At 45.7% G+C, this 23,676-nt stretch overlaps 1 protein-coding gene across 1 annotated transcript in view; it reads left to right on the forward strand.

Moving 5' to 3' along the window:
- Nucleotides 1–23,676, forward strand: part of LOC138481016 (sodium- and chloride-dependent neutral and basic amino acid transporter B(0+)-like) — an 839,328-nt gene that overhangs the window by 755,625 nt on the left and 60,027 nt on the right. The gene's annotated exons all lie outside the window — the stretch shown is intronic.

Raw genomic sequence — 23,676 nt, forward strand, 5'->3', positions numbered from 1 at the left:
GATGGGATCTGCTGCCTCCTCTCCGTCCTCCTTCTCCTGTCTCCCCATAAACTTCTGTCTGTGTCCCTCTGTCTAGTACAGTCCCCCGTATATAAACCAAATTACATCATTCACTTTGCAATCTAGGGAGAGTACTCTAGAATTACTCCTACCGTGGGATAGGACAGTTCACCATTCCTCTATCCGCGCCCTGGCCTTATTGGTTCAAGGGGAGAGAGCACCATCTGCATGTTTGTCATTTAATACAGTTCTTTGTTCTCAGGTCTGCTTTTTAGTAAAACTGAGCTCTGTATCATAACTTCAAACTTATACTAGCCACCACCATAAGAAATAGGTATGCGGTTTAAGTGGGTCATAGGGAATTAGGCAAGTAGATCGACGACTCCGTGCATGGCCCTTTGGCACATTGTTGTCCTTTCCATGAAATCCATAACAGTTATAACTCTGCAAATGATTAAGCATGTTCATAATCTCATTTTCCATCTTTATACCAATTTTCATATTTTCCCCAATTTTTAAATCTACCGGAAACAATTCTTTACTAGCCATTTCAGTCCACAAAGTCTTAGGAACATGCACTTAGTCTCTTCATAACCCCCTGGAAATTACATAGAAAAATAGCATACAACAAAATGATTTCTTATTCTGAGTGCTGGGAAAAATGCCTAAAATGAATAAATCTTTTAATATCAATTTGGAGGATCTGTCAGATATGGGAGAGCGGTGCTTCATCCCCCACAGCCAACTGTCTCCCCCTGGCCTATCCGGTGACCAACGATTTTTATTGCACCCTTTGAAGTTTTGTCACTTGGTCCTTGGTAGGAGGTGCAGGAGGAACTCACACTTCTTGGTGAAGCTCTAGTCACACTTGCTTTCTTTGTCCTCCCATCAGTCTGGCAGAGCAGGGAATTATAGCCCCCTCAGCTACATCATATGTCATTGTGGAATAGTTCACGTATAGGTGTGACTTCCAGTGGGAGACAAGGCTTTCAATTGAGAAGTTTCCAGAGCCAAAATACTGTTTTTCCGGTCCTCTGAGCCTCTTCCAAGGTGATTGAAGTCTTGTGGAAGAAAACATAATGTACATGGCTTTAGTCAACACCCCATTCACAGAATCTTTCACTGACATTTCTGTGCGAGAAGAGCTATCCTTTCACAGTGGCTTTTGAAGTCATTTTCTTCTTTTTCACATGTGTGCAAGCCATATTTTTCATCTAATGGTTGAAATGCTGTTCTGAAGGTTATGGGCTTCTTTAATCTGTCCCTTTGAGAGGGTTTGCATTTGCTGTTGGTCCATGGACACAGGGGGGTATTCCCCCTCCACTGGGTTCTTTAAATGGACACTGAATAGAAGAAAAAGCCAAGCCGTTTTTCATTTGCAGTGTTTAGAGCACTGCTGTTCACATGAAAGGGAAAACAAAGCTGTGTCGGGTTGCAATGTTAAGATCCTTGCCCCTCATGTGAATTAACAGTAAGACAAGGCCATTTTTTGATGTAGTGCATAACCTTTTGGCATTCAGATCGAATAAAACAAACACAGGGCCGTTCTTGGGGAAATGTTTAACTTTTTGTCATTCAATGGGAATAAAAGCAAATGCAGAGCAGTTATTGGTGCAATGTTTTACTTTTTGTCATCCAGATGGCATGGAAGCAAACACAGGGCCTTCTTCTGGTTTGCAGTGTTGAAATGCTTGCCATACATGTGCCAGTGAAAGCAAGGCACAGCCGTTTTTGGTGGCAATGTTTAATGTAGCTTTTCAGGTGACAGGGATTTCTATTTAGGCCCTGTAAATGCACCCCACAAGACAGTGATCATTGACAGCACCACCATGCCTGAATAGCAGTCAGACAGTCAGGGGTGAGAGTGGAGGAAGAGAAGGCAGCAGAGGGAAGCTTGAATGAGAGCTATGTGTAATCTGCATAACACTGGAAGTGAAGAGAGAAGGAGGAGATCAGGTGCGCCAGAGGGGCGAGGTAGATGTTGAAGAGCCAAAGCGAGGGCAATGAGCCTTGAGGCACGCTGCAGGTGGAGAGTGTGATAGGGGAGAAAAAAGGGCCCAGTTGGACCTGGGTAGGTCAGTCAGGGAGGAATTAGGTCAACCACTCCAGTGCCAGGATTGTAATGCCAAGGGTGTCACAGAGCCAATTTGTCAAGGTGGCATGTTTGACCATGTCGAAGACTGATGAAAGATCTGGAACAATCAGAATGGATGGAGTGTTGGAATCTATATTTGGGAGCAGGTCATCACAAGTGTTCAGTAGAGCAATTTCCATACCTCTGGCAGCTCTGAAGCCAGACTGGTGGTCCTGGAGACATCCAACATATTCAGAGTGTTGGATCTGTTGGGAGATGACCAGATTCTCCAGGAGTTTGCCCATGAAGGTGAACATGTAGATAGGGCAGTAGTTGGCCAGGCAGGAGGGGTCAGCAGAGGGCTTTCTGAGGAGAGGATGCAATCGGCCAAGGCTGGCACAAGGGAGATAATGTTCTCCTTGATAGGAGGGGCAGAGGAGCACCAATTTGGAGGAGACTTTCTTAGAGAGGACTTGTCTATGGACCGCATCCAGTGCTATGCGTGAGAAAGAGGAGTGTAGTATAGGAGGGAAGAGGATAGGGGGGCCAAGGGAGATCTGAAAACAGGGGAGGGATGAGGGAGGTGAGTAGGAGACAGAGAGGACAGGATGTCCTGAGATTTGGTTATGAAGTGGGAGGCCAGTGTAGTTCCTTTCATATTTTAAACTGTTCACCCTCCTTGTTAGTGGCCCCAGAGATGCGGGCTTGGATATGGGTCCTCTTCTTCAAGTGGTTGTATTGCCTATGGAGCAGGTGGCAGGCCAATCTGTCAGAGGATGTGCCTGATGGCTGCCACATCCAATCAGCAACTCTGCACTTGCATTTCAGAGAGGCTAGGTCGGAGTCATACCAGGCATTGTACATGGAGGCAGGCTTCATGCTGATCCTCATGACAGGGGCATGGATGTCCAGGGTATTGGTGATAGAGAGGTGAAGATTAGCAAGGGCAGAGTTAGTGTGGGATTCAATGGCAGGGATGGGGCGGGGAATGAAAGTGGCGGCAAAAGCAGCAACTGACACTCGCTTCTGTCGAATGATGGAGAAGGAGACTGGTAGTGCAGGTAGAGGCTTAGCTGGGAGACCTGAGAGATCTAGTTGAGAGGACATGAGAGCATGGTCAGACTAGAAGAGAGTTGCAGTGAGAGGTTTGGAGATGGGGATTTCTGCTGAGATGAGAGCATCAAAGATAGGTCCATCGGAGGGATGAATGGTAAGGGAAAGAAAGCCACAGATGCTGCAGAAGATTCCATTGGCTGAGTCAGGAGAGTCAAAGTGAATATTGAAGTCTCTGAGGAGGAGAGCTTGGAGGTGGAGACAAGAAGATAAGAGGTGAGTTCCAACCACTTTGAGATGAAGAGGGACACTGGACCGGGAGTCCTGTCGATGGTGGCGAGAGTCAACAAAATGGTTGGAGAGACACCAAACCTGCAGATGAAGCATTTGAAGGAGAGTAGCTCTGAGTGGGAATGATAGCAGCAAGGACTTATTCAGGGAAGATCAGGGCCACTCCTTCTCCGGACCAGTTAGGCCTGGCCTTAGAGAGGATTGTGTATACCTCATGGAGGAGTGTGTCAAAAACAGTGACAGAACTGGCAGTGAACCACGTCTCAGTGAGAGCGAGAACATCAAGGTCAAAGTCTTCAAAATGCGACAGATATCAGAGGAGTGTTTAACAGCAGTGCAAGAGTTGAAGGTAGCTAGGGGAAGCTGGTTGCCACATTTGAGGGTCTTCCATGGTGGTGTACAGGATACATGTGGCACACCCATCGGTGATGGAGAAGGGGCAAAAGGGGAGGCAGACAGAGGAGTGGCAGGAGAAGGAAGGACATTGAAGAGAGATGGAAGAGGTTGAGCTGAGAACCTTGGGCCATGACAGTGCCATTCTGATAGACATTAATGATGCACCTAAAGGATGTGAAAAATGCCCAGAGTACTTCCCATCTGGTGCCACCATTAATGTGCGATGAAGAGAAAGCAAGAGGACCGAGACCATGTAGGGAGTCCATAGGTCCGGAGAGGGAACGACAAAGAGACAGTCAGCCTGGAAGAAGCAATGACATAGGTGTCAGATATGGATAGGTCTGGAATGGCGACCAGCCATTATTTTGAACTTTTTCCTTTCAGGCTTCGAGAGAGAGGTAGGATAATAACGCCCGAGTTCCACTGACACTTGCAGAGAAAGTACTTCCTAGAACAGTCATGTGAGCCTACACAAGTCATGTGAGTCCATAATTCTAGTCGTGTTTTCCATCATTTACTAATGTGGTAGCCATTTTTAAACAAAGTAGATGTTGAATTTCAACTAAACCAGAGTGGATTCTACATATTATGTATTGTATAACCAAACCTATGTAGATTGCATTGAATGTCAAGATGAAATAGACATATTTTCTTTGCAAGCGTCAGTGGAACTCGAGTGTTACTGGAACACACGAATAGCGGCAGCGATATCCACTGTTGATCTTATGATCGAAGGTGAGAGGGAGAGAACATAGAGTTTTATATGGAACTATCACGATTTGATCTATATAAATTGTGGCAGTTGGACGATGCTAGGCTAGTAGGCTTAGGTCGGATTTCTAAACAGTACAACATTTTTTGTTCTTGTTGTAGAAATCACATCTCAGGTAACCTATCTGTGTGCTGGGATTATTGAGAACTCTGGGACTGAGCATCCACAGCAGTTATGGTCTGAGTCTATGGGAACTTCCTTGAAGGCTCAGGTGAGCTTTGATTCTACATTAATATTGTACGTTTGAACACTACCTAGGTGTTATTGCTTTGGTTGACCATTTGATTACATTTTTCATTAATTAGTTTGCTTCTATTGAATTCCAAGACCGGCTTGAAACAGTTAATTAGGCCAGGTACGCTCTAAGGTTCTGCCTCTCCCCCGCACTGATTTGGATGGTGAACAGTAGAAGGTTCTAAATATACCAGGGACACAGTGTAGCCGGCTGTTAGTTTCTGTTGTCACTGATATTTGGTTCTGCACAAGTATTTACAAATCTTAGGAGGCATGCTCATGGTATATCGCTGGACTTTGTAAACCTTTTGGCATGTTGACAATGTGGATTTATAATGTGGTGGATGACTATCATCATGGCAATATGCAAAAATATGTACATAAGAAAGGCTATACATACGAGATTGGGTCTGTTTGTGTTTTCTTCTGCAGTTTTTTTTCTCCTGAAGAAGGGGAACACATCCCCAAACGAATTGAGTACTACTGGCTATTAGTTGAAAGTTAAAAGAATGATGATTAATGAAAATTGGAAAATATGGATGAAATTCTGATTATTGGAAATGTTTAGTATTGACTTTAATTTTGCTAACTGAAAATATACATTTGGCTAATACATCAGCACTAAGGTTTGCAGGGGACCGGAGTGTTCATAGATTGGACACTACATGTTTTATATTTAGTTACGGCTTTGTGTCAGACATATATCCACTAAACAATTGACTTTTTTGTAGATATTCTATAAATGTATCAGGTGTGCACTAATTGACATTTATTTTATCGGGTGTCACACATGTTAGCAGGTTCGCTTGTTGCCAGACGTCCTCACAGGCACAGCCCCTGGGTAGAACCACAGTCCAAAGTTTTCCTCATTTCCCCGTGTTGCAGCGGTCTCGCACCACCTCTTTTAGAGACATCCTAGAGACATCCAGCCCTTGGCAAACGCAGCCTCTCGCATTCGGTCTTCAGTCTTCACTTGCATCATGGTCTAACCACTTGAAATGGATCTCTGTCACGGGCCGCTCAATGCCCTCATTGATCATGCAGGCCAGGGACTCAATGATATGTTAAATGAGCCGCCTGGAGAAGGCCAAGCGCTACCACTATAGTGATGCCCCAGCCCCGGCAAATGGTGGCTGCTGCAGCCTCTCTTTCCTGCAGAGTTGTTAACCGCACTTGGTCATGCCAGCGCTCAGGCGCCCAGACCAGAATTCCACTGCAACACTGGGTTGCAAGGATCACCTCCACCACCTCCACTCTCCAGTTCCCAGCCGTAGCAGGCTGTTGTACTCCTCACGGACCACCATGCTTGTTGCTTTGACCTGTGCTTTAACGATGTATTGCCAACATGCCAATTACCCGCCACAATTTTTATTGGGATTTTCTTTGTTGCCCCATGATACCAGATACTCTTCACCAACCAGTACTTGCTGGTGTGCTGTGCTCGGCCTAGCCATGTACTCAAGGCACCTTTCTTCCCTCCAGCCACACTCTGTCACATTTGTGCAGCTCACCTCATAAAAACTGGTAGCACCTCTCTCTCCCTACATCAGAAGCATGGTCAAGATCCCCTCTGTGACAATGACATACATGGTGTCAGTCCAGCCCACACCTATCAGCGTTCCAACTGTTGGTTCACCTTCCTCACTCTCTGCTAACAACTTACCATTGTCCATTCCATCATGCCTTTTAGCTGTCTAGTCCCTGAGTTCCAGGACACAGTTATATGTGCCAGCTCCCGGCGGTCCGCAGGCATAGCTTTGAGAGGTCCAGACTTCTGCGGTTTTGGGGTTACTGATCCTGGCGTGTGCTAGCTCACCATTTCGCAGTGACATCACACATGGTTTGTGTTGCATCGGACTGAAGTCAGCCTCCCACTCCATATGTAACGGCTCTCTCGGTTTTGGCAGCATGATCATGTTTTTTTTTAAATATAACCTGCGTTTCATATGTGTATCTGCTGTTATTTTCAGTGTCTTGTTCATATGCTGCATTGCTCTCCTTATCTCTCATAGTCGCTCGGTGCAGTGTTAACAGTAACCCACCCTTTACATTTTAATAACATAAAACAGCTTACTACGGAAATGCTGGCTTTTAAACCTTCCTGCCCATGGCAACTATGCTTGTGCTTGTAAATTGAACACTGCACCACAATAATTTGGACCATCCGCTCCCACACTGTTTCATTGTTCTGCAATGCTGTACATGGGTCAACAAGCCCGGCAAAAGAAAACACATGGCAACCAATGGTTCATTTTGCCGCTGGATCTTTTCCGCCAAAGCGCAGGGGAGGAGACTCTTATTTGCGAGCAATGAAGGAAGGCATAACTTGCTCCTGAGTGCATGTGTGTGTGGGCACCAACAGCAGCCTGTAGCATTCAGACATGCTATACATGACATCCCTACAAAAGTTCAAAGTCAAAGAAAATATCTTAACATCAACTGATGAGTGTGGGTGTTGCATGTTAGTACTCACCTCAGCAGCTGTGGTTGTAGTCTTTTAACATGACTGGCAAACGGCAGTCACACTGTAAATGGTAACAAGGCTCTAAGTAGTTTGAGTAAGTTATCTGATGGTAGGGGCCACCAGTTTTAGCTAGTAATGGGGTGCCCATGTCTTGCTGCTGGTGTCAATTCAGAACTAAAATCTTAGTTATTGTTCTATCTATCTAAAGGTTTTTTGTATAGCGCCTCTCGCTAGAAGGACTCAGGGTGCTCACAAAACTGACAAACATAAAGACATAAAAAAGAAATGCGTGAGTTAAACCATGAAATTTAAGGGGAAAACCCTTAAGGAAACCTGCGGTCATGTGCCTATATTAGTCAGACTTTCAATCAAAGAGAAATGTTTTTATGCATTTTTTAAAAGTGAAATATAGATACACTCCAAAGAGTGGGAGCCCAGGCATTGAAACCAGTCACACCAATCTGTTTTAAGATGACACGTGGTTGATCTAGAGTTATCCTATTGTTTGAACGGAGAGTCCATCGGAAAGGAGTTCTTTTCATTCTAGAGGAAAGGTATAGCGGGGCTTCACCTGCCAAGCATTTAAACACTAGGACAGAAACCTTGAACCAGATACAGTGCTCAACTGGGAGTCTGTGCAATTTTCTGCAGGATTCAGAGACCTGTGAACGGCGGCTAAGTCCGCAGATACCGCGCACCGCTCCATTCTGTGTTACCAGGAGCTTCTTGATATTTGCTTGAGACGTACCCACCTAGAGACTGTTGCATGTTAGCATTCAGAGATAAGAACTGGGTTGATCGCTTATAGGTAGTGGAATACGCATTTATCAACAACACTGTGCACATCAACTGAGTTTTCAACGTTCTTTGTAGTTCACGGTAGTCATTCAAAAACTTCCACATATTACCCACCTGAAGCCCTAGCAAATGCTAGCAATCACGTCTCTACATGACACTGTCTATCGCACATTCAAATAGGCTGCTACACACTTGCAGAAGGCTAAGTACTCCTACAAAAGGTTTGCAGATAAAAAAGAGAAAGTAGCCCTGTATATGAAGTGGGAGATAGGGAATGGTTAGCATCCAAGAGCATGCAACTTAAGGGCACAAAGAAATTCCACTCAAGAAATATAGGCCTCTACCCCTTTGTTACACGGATTTGCCCAGTGGCAGTTAAATTGTCATTACTGCCATCTTTACGCATACACCCGGTGCTTCATGTCTCCCTGCTAAAACCAGTGCAGCCGGGGACCCGCAATTTTATGACACAGCCACCTCAATACAATCTGGAAATAATGACCCTGAGCACAAAGTATGTGATATATTGGATTCGAAACATGTGACACAACATTGTACTAACTGGTCGATTTGAAAGGGCATGGGGTCTTAGATAGAACTTGGGAACTCGATTCAAATGTACATGCGTCACGGCTGATAGCCCGCTTTCATCTAAATCATCCAGAGAAACCAAGACCCTGCAGTAAAACAATTGAGGGTGCTTTAACAGGGAGTGCTGTCATTATTACTGAGTCCAGGGCTCCCTCCAGGACTCTCATTACCCTAATGTGGACTCCTGCCACATATGACATCCATAAATTCTCCTGCACAGGAGGAGCCGTGTGATGCACTACTGGACTGTTTATGTGCACAGCATTCTAATACAAGATGCTTGACACCCCTCCAAGAGGAACGCACTATTCAGACTCTGCCAGACTTTCAATATGGCTGGCAAGTGTCCCCACAGCCAGTATCCACATGATGTGCTCCCGTTCCCAGGGAATTGATCTTTGGCTATAAAAGCCACACCCTGGGGCGCTCGCCCTTTGCTCCATGTTACATCTGTTCCTGAGCAGCACTACACTTACTGTGCTCCTGCAACAAGACCGGTTCTGATTTCAGCCGTGGCCGGCACCCGCAAGGAAAAAGGAGAAAAGACTGTTAATCCTGGGCAGAAGACTTCATACTTACTGGCTACCGCAAGCATTCCAGCTGGTTGGTCCCATCCGCAATCCCAGTTGGTTTGTCTCAACTGCTTGCGCTCACCACCACCTTCAAAGACAAAAAGAGGTATTATTCAACTCTGTACTATTTAGCAACATTTAAGCACAAGACATATAGTCCACGCTCACAGCATGAGACGGAGTTCATAAGTGTTCACGCTGCAAGGGAACATAACAGCCATTAGAGTAAACCCAGCTCCAGCAAAGCTCAGATAGCAAAAGGTGGAAATTAAAACAAGCTGAACAGTACAAGGAGAGCAGAAAGCACTAAATACAATAGGCACAGACATTCTTAGAGAAAGCACAGCACAAACACAAGGAAAGCGCAAACAGCAAAAGAAAGAAACACAATTAACTGAACAGCACAGTGAAACCGGAAAGTGCTAAAGACAATAGCCACAGACATTCCTTGCACATTAAAAGAGCTCACCTCAAGCACCTAGCAGCCACTGTAGGCCTGGGCCAGCAACAACCAGTGAGGTAACTGACAACTAGTGCAAGCAGAAGAGCCTAGCACTTAAGAAAGCGTAACCCTGAGTCTAGCCTTGCCCTAGGGAACGTAGGGCTAAGGGGTAGTGAGAGGTTTAATAGCAGGGATATAATTGTGCTTTTGGTTCTAGTCGAGAAAGCTAGCAGCCATAGTTTTCATCATCTCCTCCATCCAAGGGGTCCAGTCCACTGCTGATGCTACCACAACCTGGGGTTCAGACTACAACCGTACTTCCAGCCCCTCCTACCCTAAACACGGCAGAGTGTCACCTTACTGCACTGCATAGGCTTTTGGGTGGAGAGAGGTTTGGAACACACAATGAGAGACCTGGACGCTTCCGCAGGGTATAAGCTAAGCATTACACCACCTCATACCTGCCTCTCCTGGATTCAGCTGTTGCTGTGTTCTCGGACTGCTAAGGAGTTGTGCTGAGGGATAGCTGGAGGGTAGGTGCAGGAAATAATGGAAGCAGGATGGCAGGGTAAGGTAAGGATCCTCAATTCCTTGGAAACAGTGAAATAAAACAAAATTAGAAAACTGTTTACACTATAAAACTGCCTCAAGTAAAATATTTCCACCAGAAACACTGGTGTACTCTTCTTTAGTGTTCTCTTTACCCAGGGGGCCTCCAGCTTTGCCTCCAATTTAACTGGCAAAGCAGCTCTTTCAGTAGACAAGCGCTCTTACTTTTCTGTTCTTACACAAACACAACACCGAAGAAAAGTCTGTGTGAAAGCTGATAGCATTTTATTTTTGCATTAGCCATGGACGTACATGAGCCATGGACGGAGCAAAGCCACAGCCATAATACTAGATGACACAACAGCATCGACAGCTAACTTTAGGGGTGTGGCACAGCGATTAAGTTAATTGGTTGGCATGCAAGTGGGAGTCCATAAGGACATACAACTGTTAAATAGGGCTCAGTACAGGGTGAAGGTAGGCCCCATTTCTGGCTCAATGTCATCATTGAAGCAGGCCCACACCACCTGAGAAATGGAAAAAGAGTCAAGTGGGCACCTGGTGCCAAATCAGGCTTTATTATGTATAATGAAGAGACTGTTACAGTCAGGGATTACATAGCATAAGTAGGACTTCTGTAATTGTACAAATCCTGAATCATAGTGTATATGCTTGCTCTCCAAAGCTAAGGGTGTACTGATAGTATGTTTATTGTTCGTAGACTAAATGTGTCATATGAACATTTCTTTATCAATCAATATATATATATATATATATATATATATATAAGTAAACATTTGTGGATTTGTCGGGTTTGTAGCTTTGCGTATGTTCCCTATACAATTCCACACCATTATACCAATCTGCACCAATACACCCCACCCCTTTCCCCAGATTTCATCAAAAGTGAACATTTTGGTGTGGGTTTGTGGCTTCACGTATGTTCCCTATACCATTCTGCACCATTTCACCAATCTGCACCAAAGTTTGCACAGTCACCTGTTAGGACCCTCAGGACATTACTGGCTACATGACATTTGGACACACAACCCCTTTGCCCAGATTTCAGCAAAAGCCTCTGGGTTTGTGCCTTTGTGGCTTTGGGTATGTTCTGAATTCAGTTCCCCACTGTTTCACCAATCTACATCAAGTTGTGCACAGTCACCTGTTAGGACCCTCCGGACATTACTGTCTACATGACATCAGGACATCCTACCCCTTTCCCCGGATTTCAGCAAAAGTCAAAATTTCGGTGTGGGTTTATGGGTTTGTGGCTTGGCGCATGTTCCCTATACAATTCCACACTGTTTCACCAATCTGCACCAAATGTTCCACAGTCACCTGTTAGGACCCTCCAGACATTACTGGCTACATGTCATTTGGACACACCACCCCGTTCCCCAGATGTCAGCATAGTCTCTTGGCTTGTGGGTTTGTGGCTTCGCATATATTCCCTATATAATTCCACACTGTTTCACCAATCTGCATACAGTTTTGCACAGTCACCTTTTAGGACCCTCCAGATATTACTGGTTACATGACATTGGGACATCCCACCCCTTTCATTTGATTTCAGCATAAGTTTGTGCAGCTCCAGCGCTTACCTGTCAACAAACTATGCACGTAGCACATAGAACGGCTAGACCATTCTACTCCCACTGGCGTCTCTTCGATGCACTTTCTAGTAGGCGGCAGCATCAGCAGTGGATACGCTGCTAAAATAATGTGATTCTGTTCCGATCACATGACTTTGTCGTCACACATACTTAGGCGTACGACTTCAGCTGATCACTGCTTCTGATTGTTGTTTCGTTTGGCTTTACATTGAAGCCTTGGCTCGTAGAGTCATTCCCTTAGCCTTCAGCCTTTCCGGATTTCTTTCTATTTGCCGTGGACAGGGACTCGTTGGAAACCCTCTCCTGTCTATTTCCAGTTCAAGCTGGACGTTCCTGCTCACATTCTTCCCAGCAGTGTTCTGTGCACTGCCTCTTCCTCGAACGTGTATCCCGAGTTGGTATCCCGACCAGAATCATCAAGTAAGCATTCCATGGGCAGCATTTGGATCGCTGCCTTTGTTGTTCATTATTTGGGAAGGAGCCGAACCAGCAGCTGCACGTGTTGGCCTTCTGCTCCAGCAGTTTCCTCAAGCAGTATTGGGTTGTGCCTGATGTATTCTGTTTCTTTTTGGCATCCTTGTTGGCATTCTTCCACAAGCAGTATTGGGGTCGTGCCTAAAATAATTTTGGTATTGGATTCAAGGATTAATTTCTTCAAGGGCATTGGAACTTCCTACTCAGATGGTGAATGATTCTCCAAGGGAGGATTAGAACTCATTCCACTCTGGACTTTGTTCTCTTGTTATACCTATAGTGCACATGACATTTGGGACACTATCCAGGGGTGCACCAAACTGGCACTAGCATGACCCTCGTTCCGTTCAGGATGGATCCCTCACTAACCTTCCCTTCCTTGACGTTGATTTCCGATAAGGATTACTTGGAGTTCTACGTGGATGCTATCTGGACTACACCAACAGGTTAGTGTGGGGTGAGATGGGGTGTTAATGGATTGAACTGCACACACATCATTCTCATAGTGTTTTTTAGTTTCTCACAGCCTGGTGGTTACGCCTGTTCCTTGCCCTTTCCATTGATCACTCGCTCTGCCTGTAACTCATATCAGGCAGAGGGTTTTATCAATTGGAAGGTCTGATATTGATCAAGTCTCTCCGTAGTAGACCCTCAGAGTCTGGGCTCAGATATCCACAGATTTGGATATCTTCATAACGTATCCTTTTGATGTCTGACCTTCGATTTATATCCTTTGAAGTACAGGTGGGGGTGTACCTATCCTGGCATTGGTTCATGACAGCTACACCGCTGTATGCAAATAAACCTTGTCTATACATTTGCTGTCTGGTTTCCTACTGGATTATTTGTGATGAGCTCAAGGATTCTGCATCTACAAGGTCCAATTTAAAGCCTAACCCTCACCACTTGTATACAAATACATATATTATGCATGAGCAAAGTTATGGTTAAGTTGCTCATCTCATAGGAAGAGCACTTTTTGGGTGGCTTATAACTTCCCAAAAAGAATTGGGTCCCCCCTATAACTTTGCCGCCCTGGGCAAATCCTCACCAAACTTTGCAAAATCAGTATATGGCCCGCTCTGAATTGTTTCACAAAGTTTGGTGAGGTTTCGTCACGGGGGGTGGGGGGGCAAGGTTATAGGGGGGAGCCAATGTCTTTTTTTTTCTCCATAGACTGAATTGAGAAAAACTTTGCTTATGCATACAGCCCAAACCGATGGACGGATTTTCATCAAATTTGCAGCAGGAGTGGCGGCTTGGTCCCGAAAGTGTACCTTCGTAAATCCGTCTGGTATTTTTTTTAAAAATGACGAAAAAGTAGATCCAAAAAAATGTGTGATATCTTGGTTCGGTTTGCGGACCCAGTTCCCTGTTCGGTCCGCAGACAGTGCTCCAATTGGCTTAGGAGGAAACATGGTGTCCGTGGACATCTGACGCGTCCACTGATTGGATGGTGAAAAGCATGATGTCTGTCAGATTTTTGGAAACGCCCGCCATCTTGGATTCACGGACAATGGCCGGTGTCCGTGGACATCACAGTAAAAACTTATTAAAAAACACAACACTGCACTTGTGAAACCTATCAAATAATCTCAGGGGAGGTGAGGGGTGATGAGGATGGGATGGGACATGGCTGCAAGAAGCAAAGAAATTGGTGTTTTTGCCATAATGTCATCTTTGATGTCCTGGGTATTAGTCTTAGCAGTGCACGGTGGTGGCGCGAGTTATGGTTGCTTAGCTTACCATAACTGGAAAATTACTGAGGTTTTTCGCTTTTACTTGTACCCATAACTAACGTCCCTTTAACAAAGTTTTTCAATGAATTACATGGCCGGCGGTAGCGGCCATGTAGTTATGGTTAAGTTGCTAAACCCATAGGAAGAGCACTTTTTGGGTGGCTTATAACTTTGCTCTCCCTCGACGAATCCTCACCAAACTTTGCAAAAGATGTATATGGCCCACTCTTGTTTGCAAAGTTTGGTGAGGTTTGGTCAAGGGGGGGGCAAAGTTATAGAGGCGGTCCCAAAATGTCTTTTTTCCTCATAGACATAATGGGAAAAAAATTCTGTCGCGCCTACAGCCGAAACCACTGGATGGATTTTCACCAAATTTATGGAAGGAGCGGCGGCTTAGTCCCGAAAGTGTGCTTTTGTTAATTTGGTGTAAATCCATCCTTTTTTTTATTAAACGAGCAAAACGTTAGAAAAAAAAAATTGTGATATCTATGTCCGCTCCGCGGACAGAACACCGATAGGCTAATCAGCTTGTGTCATGTCCATAAACACGCGACGTGTTCTCTGATTGGCTGGGATGAGGAGTGAGGTGCGTCATATTGTTTCAATGTGCCCGCCATTTTGGATCCGCGGACAGCGCAGCGTGGAAGTGAGCATAAATCCAATTTTGGGAAGTGTGTTGGTGTGTATGAATGCTTGGAGAGGGTGGGGGAGTAAGAGATAGGTCAAATGCTGTATTTGTTTAGGTGGGAGAAGGCCTTGATGTGTTTGCGGTGTCCGTGGTCACCGCAGTTGTCCGCGGACATACTAACACTGGGCGCACTAGTGGCTATTTTACTTTACTATGATGTTGGTTTTGGGTCGTTAGTAGATCATTGGGTGAAGAGAGTATATATTGAAGAGTTTGTGCGTTGGTTGTAATTATTATTTTAGAATGTTAATTGAAGTGGATAGGTTTTGAGGTGGATGTGTTATGTTTTTGGGTTGTGGTCATTTGGTAGGTGTTTGCTTCTATGGGTGTGTTATGCTGCAGTGGTTGTGGCCAGGGCCTAGAGTCTTGGGTGCATGGCCGAAGTGCCGTAGGCCTTCGGCCATGCACCCAAGACTCTACGCCCTGGCTACAACCACTGCAGCATAACACACCCATGTTAGCAAAGATTTTGACTGTGGTATGTGGGCTGCTTAGGGGATATGTTTTCAAAAATGTGAGTACTATTTGGCAGTTGTGTAAAAGTGTTTATGGGATAGTGAGATGATGTGTGTTAGTTTGTTTGTTGGATTGTGTTCAGAATGTTGGTATTGAATACTCTAGGCATTTTGGGTTGTATTTATTGGTGAGGTGTTCATTTGCATGGCTGTGTTATGTTGCTGTCTGTGAGTTTAATAATTGTATGCTTACTGGGCCTCATTACGAGGAGGGCAGTAAGGGGTTAACAGAACTGGTAAAGGTGCCAGAGCCATTAATCCCTTACTGCCCTATTACGAGGGCCGCTCCCGGGACCCGCTCAGGATGCCTGGTTTACCAGACGTCCTAAGCGGGTCCGTGAGCGGCCCAGCATGCTAACAATGGGCCCGTCATTAACAGGCCCATTGTTAGCATGCTCCCCATTCCCATTGAGCCATATGGGGGCTCAAATGGGAAGGGGGATGGACCATGTATGGGTTCCCTGAATGGGGAAATACCGGATCCTCCAAGGTCGGAATGGCACAGTTTTTCCCCATTCAGGGAACCGAGACCCGGACTCGAGTTTGGGGGTAGCCATGCCCTTTTTAAGGGCATGGCTAGTTCCAAACTCGCAATGAGGTCCACTGTTTCTTTTGTTGAGGCTTTATGAAGAGTTTTGGCCAGGCCATGCAGTCAAGATTGTAGTGTTTGGCAACAAGTGCTGCAGCATAAAATACCCATGGAGCAAACATTTTGGATTGTGGTTTATGGTCAGGTGTTTGCTTGAATGGGTGTGTTATGATGTGGTGTTTGTGAGTCCAATTATTATATAATTACTGTTTCACTTTTTGTGGTGGTATGCAGGTTTTTCATGACATGGGTAGTTGGAGCAAACATTTTTTGAATCACTGTAATAAAAGAAAAAATCACATGTTAGTGTAGGTAGTTTATAATGAGTATTGCATTGCATAGTAGACATTTTTGTATTTTATCGACCCTCAAAGTTAGTACTTTAGAAGTACTATAGTTCAAACCAGTGTACTGTGCCATTTGCTCAGTTCCTGTGTTTGTTGATTAAATCATTGGGTCTGTGGGAAATAAATCCATGCTGGATTAAAAAAAACCTTTCTATGTAGTGGTAAAATATATTCCTTTCATTGATTTCAGTAGGAGGAATTGAACAGGTGTATGGTTTTTGATTTGGAAGTGGTGGTACTATTGTTGCAATTAGATAGCAGTTGGTGTATTCTATTTGTTTATTTCTTTTTCCATTTTAGTGGTATTCATCTATCTGTTGGCTTGTTAAAGATTTTTGGGGCAGTCGATACCTGTTGGCGTATTCTGTTTATTTATTGTTTTATTTTAATGGTATTCATTTATCTGTTTGCTTGTTGCAGAATCGTGGGGCAGTTAGATACCTGTTTCCGTATTCTAACTGGTCATAGTTTTGAAGTTCAAGTTTTGTTTATGTTCATACACAGATTAGTTATTAATTTTTGGTTTTAAGAATATTAAGTAAGCGTTTACAATATTTGCTGGTGATCTCTGTTTTAGAGTAATGGTAGTATCATTAAATTCGAACCATCCACAATTCTATTTTATATATGCAGTGTAGTGACCTGCATTGGTTGTGGCTCCTGCGTGGTAGATTATACCTACTGTTTTGAAGGTTTTCTTACCAAGTGACACTTGTCCATGTGTGAATCCAGTCAGCTTGCAGTTGTGTTGGTACCATCTGCATTATAACGTAAAAGCATTACTATTAAGTATTTACTATGGCCCTCATTACGACCCTGGCGCTAAGTGAAAAACGATGGCGGTAAATGGTTACCGCCATCGTTTTCTGCTAGGTCCTATCATGACCCGTGACCGTTAACTACGATGCCATTAGCGGCATCGTAGTTAACGCTGCCGCTAACTGCGCCAATGGCGCGCGCACGCGACCTCCCACACCGTACTTAGCGCCATGGCGTAAAGGTACGCGAATGCCGACCCAAGCGGACATGCACCTAACGCCATCACCCAGCCCGTTAAGTACCTTACCACCATGGTGCTAATTACGCCATCGCAAACCAACCGTAAAGGGCCTTGTGCAGTGAATCCAGCTGCCACAGGCGCACAGAATCAGCACAGGTGGAGGCAATACAGAGTCAGGAAGTACAAAAAGAGCACACCCAACCCCTTCCCAGACCCAGTCACACTCCACAATGATTCCAATAGGACTAGCAATGTTGGGGCTGGAGGACCTGATAGCAATGCAAGTGCTACAACTTCAACTACAACAACAACAATAGGCTGCACAGAGGAGACGCAGGAGGAGAAGGAGGGCAAGGCAGGGCCAGCAAGCCCCACCAGCACAGCCAGTGGCACCACGCAGGCAGCCCACAATCCCACGCATCAGAGCCAGTCCATTCAACCTCACCGCTGAGCAGATCCACACCCTGTACCGTTTGGACCGGGACACCATCAACACCATCGTATACATGATACACAAACAGCATGATAGAAACACCAACCGCCATCCCACCCCTACTGAATACCCCACCTGGCTGTGAGTAGCAGAGACAACGGAGCCAGATCATACTCTAAAGCAGCACAAACCTCAGCTGACACCACTAAACCTAATGCCCGATGTATGCAGCCCCACCACGTGAATGAAGGTGTGCCCCAACATTGACACAACCATCTGCAAGTGCATTGTACCAATTCACACCACAATGACCTCAACGAAATGCACCTACATGCACGTCACCAGACACCATCCACTGAAAGGCCTGTCCCCATAACTGTGCACGAATGAGGCATATGACGGACAGAAACATCAACACACCATCACACAGACAGCAAGGCCCACAAAATGTCCCTATCAACATCAGTATTGCTCACTGGGGTCATGATGATGCTGACAGCAATGTTGCAATGATGTGAGCGTTGACCTCACAGGACACGTGCCAGGCCACCAAAACAAACGGCATGAACGAACACAGTGGATGGACACTCACAAGGCACTTGACCCCCCTGCATACATTGGTTGATGGCATGCACCACATTCCATAGGAGCCATGAGCATATACTGGTCGCATAGTGTGAATCAATTAGTGCATTCAAAAGAGGTCCGAAGTAACAGTTGGATGCAAGCCATGGTGGCACGTCATGTTTTGAAATAGACGTCATGACTGACACATACATTCTCGCCCACATACAGGTGATGCAGGCTATCCCCTGAAGAGGTGGCTCCTTACACCAGTCCGGAACCCACAGAACCAGCACGAGGAGGACTCCAACCGTGCACATACACGTACCCGTGTGGTGATTGAGCAGGCATTTGGCCTATTGAAGGCACGGTTTCGCTGCCTCAGCAGGTCTGGTGGGGCACTCCTGTACCGCCATGAGAAGATGGCAAAGATCGTCATGGCATGTGTCATGCTACACAATATGTGCGTCAGACGCAATGTGCCCCTGCCCCCTGATGCTGAACTGCAACCACCTGTCGATGAGGATGATGAAGGTGGGGATTCGGCAGCACCTCATGGAGGCGGCGATGCACAGGAGGGGCGTGAAATGCATAGTACTCTGATCAACCAATTATTCTAGCACACGCGAATGGGGGGTGTCACCTGGAGATGACGATTGTGGCACTGTGTGCGTCTGTTATATGGACACTGGGGACTGTTTACCAATAAATCACACATACGCAATGAGCAATGTCAACACATCTGATTTGTGCAAATATGAAAAGTGTATTGTGAAAGTGATTTTGTTGAACACACCCACTCCCCCCTCCCCCCTGAACTCCCCAACACGCCCACTCCCCCCTCCCCCCTGAACTCCCCAACACGCCCACTCCCCCCTCCCCCCTGAACTCCCCAACACGCCCACTCCCCCCTCCCCCCTGAACTCCCCAACACGCCCACTCCCCCCTCCCCCCTGAACTCCCCAACACACCCACTCCCCCCTCCCCCCTGAACTCCCCAACACACCCACTCCCCCCTCCACGCTCCCCCCTGGAATCCCTACAAAGGTGTGAGTAAGTCTGTGCAGCAGTGTCTGATGTAGGATTTCTCCACTGTCCGGCCACTATTGGCAGCCCCCTCCCCTGGCCCCCGGGGCACCCCTGCCTGTGCTGCGCAGGTTCCTCCCCGATCGGCGGATGGGGCTGCTTGGTGTCGAGCTGGCAGCCGAGGAGGTTCCTGCCTGCTCATTTGGACGCATGTCCCGAATTGTCTGCACAAGTTCAGTGATGACGTGCCGCACAGCGGCGAGTTCTGCGCAGATGTCCTTTGTGGAGGACTCTATAGCAGCCTTCACTGTCTCCGCACATTTCTCCATTGCTGCCGTTGACCCCCCACATTCTGCAACATGCTCATTGAGGAGCGAGGATAGTTGCTGCTGCCGGGTGACGATCTCCTCCAGGCTTAGTTGTTCTTTCTGGCCCATAGCTAATGGCAGTGGTATTCCCATTGGGCTGCTCACCTCCTGCAGCGGGGATGGAGAGCCTGGCCAATTGTCATCCTCTGACTGCCCCTGTGTAGCACCCGCATGCTGGCTGCTTAGGGACAGGTAGGGGGAATGAGGGTGGGCAGTGGGGCTTCCGACATCAAACTCCTCAATGATCCCTGCTTCGCTATCGGAGGAGGCTGCGATGGCAGCAGTTTCCCCAATAGTGCTGCTTGCAGCAGAGCCTGTCCCTTCTGTGGGCACGATTTGGGTAATGTCTGCTGCTGCTGCTGCTTCTGTGCTGCCTGCTGGGGTGGCTGTCAGTGCCCTGTCCTGTTTTCCTGGCATGGATTTTGGCTGCTGTGGGGTTTTCCTCGGGACGGCAGAGGTGGAGGGTTGTGGTGTTGGCACAGTTGTCCTGGCCCTCTTGGTGGGTGTCCTCATCCTCAAGGTGTCCTCATCCTCAAGGTCGGAATTTGAGCCTGTGGTGGAGCAAAGGAGGGAAAGTGTTATTGATGGGTCTGTGGACATTGGGCGGGCATTGTGACGACTGACATCTTATCAGTTAGTACATGCGGCACATTTGAGGCAGGGGAAAACAGGTTGTCTCCCTTTTGTGTGGAAGTAGCATGGAGGTATGTGGGTGCCTGCAGTTAGGGTGTGCATACTGCATGTGTACAGGGTGGAGATCGGATGTATCTGTGGGCAGTCTCCTGCTGATGTGTTGCATTTACACTATGGGGCAACATTGTACTTCACATGAATGGACTTTGGTGAATTTTGCATGGCTTGATTTGAGCCACCTACCTGCATCGCCTGATGTCGGGGCTCCTCTCTCCATTCCTCCTACTCCTTCTATGCTCTCCATTCCGATGGTGGAGGCACAGATTTCCTCCCAGGGCTGCAATTTAATAGGGGACTCCGATCCTCCCCGGTTGCCGTGGCCAGGTTCCTGTTTGCCGATAGTATGCTCCTGACTCTGAGCCGGAGATCGTCCCACCGCTTGCGGCACTGTCTCACATTGCGGGGTGTTGTTCCCACGGCACTAACCCGCTGAGCTACCAGTGCCCATATGGCCTTCTTCTTGGCTATGGCCGGTCTGGTCATTTGGTTGGAGAATACCACTGCGGCGTTCTCCTGGAGGGTCTCCGCAAGCATGGTGAGCTCCTCTCTGGTGAAGCGGTCTTGCCGCTGGCGGTCACAGGCTTTTTTAACCACTTTAGGCATTTTCTTGCAGGAAGAAGGTTGATGATGGTATTTGCCGGGTCCCAGGCTCGGATGTCCAGTGGTTGCGGAGGATGGCAATGGATTGTGTTTTTAAAGATGGCCGCCGTGCTCTTTCCCGTTCCGCCGCGGTGACGCTACTTCCGGTTCCACTTATCTACGGTCACCGCTAATTGCGGTGACCGCTAACTACGGTCACCGCTATGAACGGTGGTCGGGGTGGCGGTGGTGCACCTTGCGCGGCATACGATGCCGGTAGGTGCCGTTTTGGGGGCATTAACGCCATGGCGCAGTTTACATTACCGCCATGGCATAATGCTCGTGCGCGATGGGTCGTAATATGGCGCTCTTATCGCCATCGGACCATGGCGTTAACGCTCATTACGCCATGGCGGTAATTTCGATTACTTACCGCGTGGGTCGTAATGAGGGCCTATGTGTCTGTATTTGTAAGGTGCAACGATTATCAGATTTGCAGGTAATACATAATCTGCCATGGTTTGCATTTTGTACAAGTTGCTGAAATCGAATGGATTCACAGTTAGGTATGGATACACACACAAAGTGTTCATTAGGAACGTCTTCTTGTACTACATGCCTGCAAAGAGTGCATGTGTGTTTCCACATGTATGAAATCTAGAAGATTTCATTTATAGGTATGTTTTTGTTTTCTAGTACTTGTAGTAAGTACGTTAGAAATTCTTGTGGATCTTCTTGTGGGTTTATAGTGAATTTGACCATTCCAGCAAAGTAGTCCAATTCCTGCCTTATTCCAGAAACACTGTAAGTGTTGTCAGGATTGTTGGTTGCATTTCTATGAAGGACTGACATTTGCAAACACAATTGGTCTGTACCGTGTAAGTAAATGTTGCCAATAATTGATGACAATTGGAATAGAATATTGATTGCTACATTTGCATAGCAATTTACACCAGTTGTATTTGAAAATTTGAATGGACCTGACAGTTCTGTGCCCAAGTCATTTGTTCAGAGTGTGCGTTGCTTCTTTGAAGAGGTAGTTGAGTTAATTTGAGCAGTAGATTCTTCTTTCCTTGTGGTCCTTGATGAAGTATTAGCTTATTTTACTTTCTTTGGAGGAATTGCTGTGAGATCGTGCATAGTTTGACTCTGAAGTAGTTTTCTTATACAATGTTTTGCTTTTTTCGGAACAGGATAGGTTTTTAGATGGGGGTTGTAGAGTGAACGCAGTCTATTGTATTCTAGAATGCAAGAAATATCAGCATTTACTTTACTTGAATCAAAGTTGATTAGAAATAGTCAATCAAGTGTACGTAAGCGTGATAGTGCTACATATCTCATGCCTTCTTTAAAGACTGTGCTACCAATATCTATCAAAGCTTTATCTATGGTAAGACCTTGTGATTTGTGAATGGTGACTGTGTATGCTAGAATTAGATAAAATAGTTCTCTGCATACATTCATGTCTTTTCAAAGAAGGAAGCGGGCTGTTGAGCGTCCTATCTTTTTAACTTCGGATAGTTTGTCAAAGAGAATATTGACAAATTGAATGTTGTTGTTACGTGGGTATGTATGAAAGCCAACAACCCATTAACTAGTCCTTGGTCCAAGTCAAGGTTATGTTTAAGCATTACTCTACATTTTAAAGATAATTTTAATATTTTCTCCAAACCAGCTGCGTTAGAGATAGAGTTTTCCAAGGTGTTTAGCCTTGTTGTGGCTTGTTGACACATGGGTAGTGTCATATCATGTACGTCCAGTTTGTCTGTGGAGCTAATTTGAACTATTGGTTGCATTTCTTATTTTTTTAACATTGTTTCATTTAATTTTGACCAGCTTGCAAGAGTTGGCATCAAGGACATACAATTGATATTTTTGTGGGCTAATTGTTCCATGACATCATTAGCACATGCGTATGGCCATAGAGTACATGGATGTGCCTGATTTTTAATATAGATTGTGCTTCTTGAGATAGTGCACCAACTCTAATACTTTTTAAAATGTTGGCCTATGTGAGGTCTGCAGACTGACGCATGTTTTCAGTTAATTCTCTGTATTAGAAATGTTGCCAAAGGTTGACATTTACTATGCTGCCAAGAGTTTTACTGGACAATTTGTTCCCTAAGGTTTTAAAAATAGGTTCACCTGTCACTGGTGTTAATTAAAGAAGATCTCCGAAAAAACTATGGGTTTTCCTCCAAAGAGCTCTTCGTAGTCTGTTTTGAGAACCTCTTGTAATGTAAGGTGAATCAAAGGCAACATTAGGTTGGAGACCATGCTCACTTCATCTATTAGCAGCATTTTCATTTGTTTGAAAACTTTGCATAGTTCCACTGCAGCTTCTGGAGAAAGTTTGTAATAGTCTGGAATGAGAAGTAATCGGTGTAAAGATACACCGCCTATGTTGGAGGCAGCTAAACCTGTGGGGGCAGTTACAACAGCTAACAGTTTGTTGTTTGTCAATTTTTGGAGGACTTACTGATGATTTTGATTAAGAATGTTTTGCCTTAACCAGCTTGAACAGTCACGCATAGTAGTATAGGTTTGTGGTCTTGGCAGGTAAAGTTTTTATTTTCATGTTGCACACCATGTTGAATCTGTTTTGTTACTTCTTGGAAAATGCTATGCTGCTCATTGTTTAGTTGTGATTTCAGTACAGAAAAGTCTTCTGTAGATTGCTCACACTGACACATGGTGTTTCCTATTTCTGTCATGGCTAATTCTGCCTGATTTGCTATTAGTGGCTGTCCAAGTGGTTCTTGGCTTCCTGTTACAGAAGGTTGACTACTGTCAGGAGTGTCCACATCTA

This window comes from Ambystoma mexicanum, chromosome 5p (assembly GCF_040938575.1).
Source record: "Ambystoma mexicanum isolate Mex_15411 chromosome 5p, UKY_AmexF1_1, whole genome shotgun sequence".
NCBI lineage: Eukaryota > Metazoa > Chordata > Amphibia > Caudata > Ambystomatidae > Ambystoma > Ambystoma mexicanum.